The following is a 6,000-nucleotide window of genomic DNA, read 5'->3' as shown; positions in this document are numbered from 1 at the left end:
TTGTTATTCTTATTACTACTTACCACCATATACAACAAAACAATGTTTTATTTTTATCAAATTTCCATGTATTTCAACATCACTGGGAGTATTTAAGAGAGAGGGTCTAGGGCAGTCATAGAGGGCAGTATACAATCCCCATTTTCAACAGAAATAAATGAAATTTTTTGGTTAAAATCATGAAATAAAAATAGCCCCTTGATGTTTGGCTGTAGTTGTACCATGTTTTACAATTTTTTTCTCCCTTTCGTGTGACCTTGATCAAACCTAGAGTTTAAAAACACAATTTCTTTTGTTGTTTTTTTTTCTCAAGTAATGTTTTAGATATTTCGGCCAACTCTTAACTTGTACTGATATCTGTTTATGTTTTTGTTACATTTCTTAATTAATAAATACGGCTTTAATGTGTACTTACAATGACTTAGTAAATATCACTTTTATTGTTAAGTCTATTTTTGGTAATATCTATTTGGTTGTGCAAACGTGGATCAGTACTTAAAGAATCCGAAGACATGACTTCTTAATAAACATATACTATAATGATGCATGTTTCATGATTTAAAATTAAATGTAACAGTGAAGCAACCAACGTCTGGTAAACTGCCCAAAACAACACCTCAAGTGCGTACGTCTCATATGCGAAAAAAAGAAAAAAACAGAATCAAGGTGGCAGTATTTTGCTTTACTTCGTCATTTGATTAGAGGAGAGAATTCACGGTAACAAAAAAAAAATTTTTTTTTAAAAATGAGGGAATAATATTAACTCAAAGGAGAAAGACTGGGACTGTAATAATACACAGAAAAGTCAATGTGAACTTTTGCCTTCTCTTGCCGCCTGTAGAAGTTGTTGTTATTCATAAAAATCTTCTGTAAAACTTCAGGACAACAAAACAGAAAATCCTTTATGGGGTTATTACCTTGAGAGGGTATTTCTCATTTCTGTTATTATCTTGAATATTTCTATAGATGGGTAGAAACCGAGACATAAAAATGTTCAACAATGTAAGATTGGTCAAACATTTCAGAATTGTCTCTTCACCTCTTAAAGAATTATTACCTTTTACATTTAAACTTTTACAGAGCTATGATAGATAGAAAGAAGTTTTAAATGGCACAAGTATAATCCAACATCAGTTAGCCAGTCAAGGTCGTTAAAAACTTCCAATTGTTAACCGCATTTAATCTATAATCATGTGAACTTCAATTCAACTCCATAGCTAGAGATGAATAACGCATGAATTGTGCATGGTTGGTTACTTAAAGGAAAATAATGTCAACATTAAAAGTGAAACAAAGGTAAACCTTTGATCCATAAAAAAATCATTCTTATACAGGTAAAAACGTTGATAGGAATTAAACCCATCTGCATGAGTTCTATTTCGCTTACTATATTTATGCTCATATCGCTTATATGACCATCAGAGGTCAACTCGACAGGTTATAAGATGGGGTCAAGACTGAACTACATTATCATTGTTTTTAGTTTCTATTGGAATCTATAAGACATCAATAGAAATTGTAAACAGGAAAACTATTCAGATAAGGTAGATCAACAATCCAGTCAGCATGAATGTATTTGTAAATCGAACTCCCTTTTTATTGGCCTTGAAAAATGAACAAATGAAATATAAAAGAGAGGCAAAATGTTAAACTGTGAAGAATACTAGCCTATACACCTATTCATCCCTCTTATATAGTTTTGGATATGATTGATGCATATACTGTTCCCAGTCCTCATCCTTATGGTGGCCCCTACTTCAATTCACATTCCTGAATAAGGATGAGATCTCAACCCTCCTATACCCCTGGGTAATGCAAAAATACAAAACATACAGAAGTACGTACCGTAAGACTCAGTTTAAAAGAAGTGCGATTCCAATGACAAGAATTGTTAACAAACGAAATTAAGCAAATAGATACTAGTACATAAATTAACATAGAACTACTAACAGTTACTAACATTTTAGCTCCAGACCTGAATTAAACTGATTGAAAGATAATGTCTTCATAATATAAAAATTCAATCACAACTCCCCACGTTAGGGATTTAGTATCATACCATCATAAAATAAATATAAAGAACATAACCCGTATCATGCCAGCAACTGGTTTTAGAATGAGTTGTATTTATTTCCGATGCAAAGATCCTATTATTGAATCAATATTAATACCAAAAGAGGGACGAAAGACACCAGAGGGACAGTCAAACTCATAAATAAAAACAAACTGACAACACCATGGCTAAAAATGAAAAAGACAAACAGACAAACAATAGTACACATGACACAACATAGATACAAAATATGCCATCTTCAATGACCTGACAATAGTATCGCAACTATTTCCCTTCATAATAAGTCTGTTTAAAGGGTTTGGTTAGCTTTTGAAGTGAATGGCAACATTTCTGTGCTTTTTACCATAAAAGATTGGATGTTAAATACCTGAACGTATACAATGTCTGCATGTTGAGTAATATTTACGAATGATGTCCTTGTTCCGATGCTTAAATACGTTGTTGCATACACGAGCGAATCGAAGTTGAGATATGTAAACACCATAAGATGGTGACAAGGGAACGTCACCATCTACAATTTTATTATTAACAATAGGAAAACAATCATCTCTTTTATCGTACATTTTGGTATAAAGCTTCCCCTTAATGTTATACATATCAAAATCCAGGAAAGGGCAGTGTCCATTGTAAGTATTACTAGCTTTATTTAAAGTCAGTTCGGCTGGATAAATCTCTATGGTGATGTAGTCGTCATTATTGATAGTCAATATATCATCTTAAAGTGTTACTAGATTTATGTATCAAATGTTGTTTCGATGGGTTTTTCTGATTTTAGTAATAAATTGTAACTCATAACAATAAAGAAACAGGCCCGCAATAATTAAGTGGTGAGCAGACAGTTTAGAGTCAATTATTTGTATAAACACTTTACACACTATCTACTGCTAACCACCGTATACAAACGTTCATGATATTTTTGGTTTGCTTTATCATACATCTTTAACATTTGTAGTCATGTTCCACATTTTAGACTCACAACCTACCAATCAGTATAGTTTTCACATAAATACTGGCATTTAACAAAGAGACTTCATGCGCACACATAAAGTGCATTTGAATGGCTACAATTAATGTCACTAAACCAACGAACTGTCGCTTCCAAGTCGGAGTTAATAAATCGGAACCACTAAGACTTACATTCCATAATACAAGCCGGACTGATACGTTTGAAATTACACGCATTATTAGTTATTTATTATTTTAGAATACGCATTGCAATTTTTTTATTGATCAAGATAAGTAAAACTACATTAACAATGCCTTGGAGAAACATTTGAATTGAAATGCCCTAATTATTATGTGTCTGCCTTAATAAGTCACACGAATTAACTAAGTGGCGTGAACAAACAGATGAATGATGATTCGTTGCACTACATTTTTATTCATATTTGTTTCACATGACAAAGTTGCATAATGCCAACTCATTAATAAGCACAGATAAGGCATAAAGCCATAACACTTGATCTGCTGCTAAAAGGTAGGGTACGTATATTTTTGTTTCTTTTAAGTCATGTATATGAGTAGAACGTTTTTTTACATAATGAAACTTTGCTTATTAAACTTTTGATAGAATTTTGTTTCAATCAACACTTTGATGAAATTTTGTTTCAATCAACACTTTGATGAAATTTTGTTTCAATCAACAATGACATTTTATTTTTTAACAGTTTTTTATTAGTATTTTTTCAAATTTCTATGAAGACTATCTTTTTATAAAAGAAATAGCATACAGTGTCATATATTTAAATCAAGATGGGCTATACAATACACAAACACAATCAATATTAAAAATACATATCATGATATAAGAATTGAAGAAAAAAAGATTGAACAATTAATGCCCACAAAAAATTAAACAAAACAATAAAAAATAAAACAAAAACAAAATATTAATGATATTATTAATAATTATAAGAATAAATCAAACAAAATAGATAAGGCTATACTTTTGTTTTAATAAATGAAAACAACTAGTGATAAATTTGATGCGTCTGATGCCCATTTACTGGATTTACGTTTATCAGGAACGTTCGATACTGAATATTTGAAGCCACAGATGTATAAGAAGCAACAAATAAAAAACAGGGAATACATATTACGTTTTATATGCTTCTAAAGGATATTTATTGTTTGCTCTAAAACTCATCTTCAAATTGAATTTTTGTTTAAACCTGGCGAAAATCTTTTCTTGTGAATTGTCTATTACATTTCCAATCACTATCAATATCATCTTTTCATATTTCATCCTTTTACTTATTCATATAATGTCCTTCGCTGAATATCCAAAGTTTTGGTACATTGCCAACTAAAACGGATAGCATAGATGCGGTTTATTTTGCTTCATGTGTATAGCTATATGAAGATGTGGTATGGGTGCCAATGAGACAACTCTCCATCCAAGTCACAATTTATTAAAGTAAACCATTATGGGTCAATGTATGACGGTCTTCCACACTCACACCGAACAGCAAGCTGTAAAAGAGGAACGAAAGATACCAAAGGGACAGTCAAACTCATAAATCTAAAACAAACTGACAACGCCATGGCTAAAAATGAAAAAGACAAACAAACAACAGCACACACGACACAACATAGAAAACTAAAGAATAAACAACACGAACCCCACCAAAAAACTAGGGGTGATATCAGGTGCTCCGGAAGGGTAAGCAGATCCTGCTCCACATGCGGCACCCGTCGTGTTGCTTATGTGATAACAAATCCGGTAATTAGTCTAATTCGGTAGGTCACATTCAGGAAAGGGAAGGGGATTGTAGTTACGACGTAAGGAACATATCCGATATCATTTGTGATACGGTTATTCCATAACGGTCAACCAACTCGTGATGGCGTCCGTAAAATTTACGAAGGGATGATTTCAACTTCACCATTTGGAACTCTTGGTTTAATAGCTTCCTTGTGAGCAGCAACCATCTATCAAGAAAATCATGATAGGAAATGCAAGCACGGGAATATCGTATCAATTGGGAGATATATACCCCGTATGCAGGTGATGCTGGAATGTTGCTACTTAGAAATGAAAAGTTCACAATTGGAAAGCTGAAATCATCTCTTTTGTCGTAAAGTTTTGTTTTCAACCGACCCTCATTGTCAAGTCAAGATATGAGGCCGACTTAACTGTATCTGTAGTATCCTTTATCTCTAGCTCGATTGGATAGATGCGTTCCACATAGTCACCAAATTTTGAATTAAAGGGCCCCAACAAATACTTACGTAAAATCATTTAAACGGGAAAACCAATGGTATAAACTATAAAAAAAAATCAAGAAATATTTGTATTTGGTAAATGTCATGGAAGTTTAATCGAAAAATATTTGACAAAAGAGAATATTTAAGTTGTTTTCATTGGAATTTTATATTTCTGTTCATTCCAGCACCTTATGCATTTGTAAAATCTTTTTCTTTTTGAAGTGATATGTATTGATTTCCATTTCATTTCCATTCCAGATGTAATTTCTACTCTTGAAAACTTAATAAACCATTAATGATTTGGCCGACTATTATAAAAAAAAATATCTTTGTCAGAATTGATCACGGATATGCCCAATGTAATCGTTACTTTTATACTGCTTCTTATTAAATGATTATAACATAAACTGATTGGTATCCAATACAAAAATTTTTTTTTTTATATTGTTAAATTTCAATGTAACCGTAGCCAGTGCCTTCAGCGAATTGCAAATTTTACACTTATTAAAGTTTAAAGTTTTTACTGCACGAAGCTACAAATCTCGATACATTTGAATGAATGTCATGATGGTTTGTTATCTCCGATCATGGAAGTACTATATTGACCAATAGTATACCCATCCTCCAACGAACAAACATTGGTCATCCAGTGCGTCCACAAGTTATATCACAAAAGTCTAAAATATGATGTAAGGAACACTATCGTGATTTTTCCACTT

This window comes from Mytilus galloprovincialis, chromosome 13 (genome assembly GCF_965363235.1).
Source record: "Mytilus galloprovincialis chromosome 13, xbMytGall1.hap1.1, whole genome shotgun sequence".
NCBI lineage: Eukaryota > Metazoa > Mollusca > Bivalvia > Mytilida > Mytilidae > Mytilus > Mytilus galloprovincialis.
The sequence above is the reverse complement of the archived record's forward strand: the minus strand, read 5'-3'. Positions refer to the sequence as shown.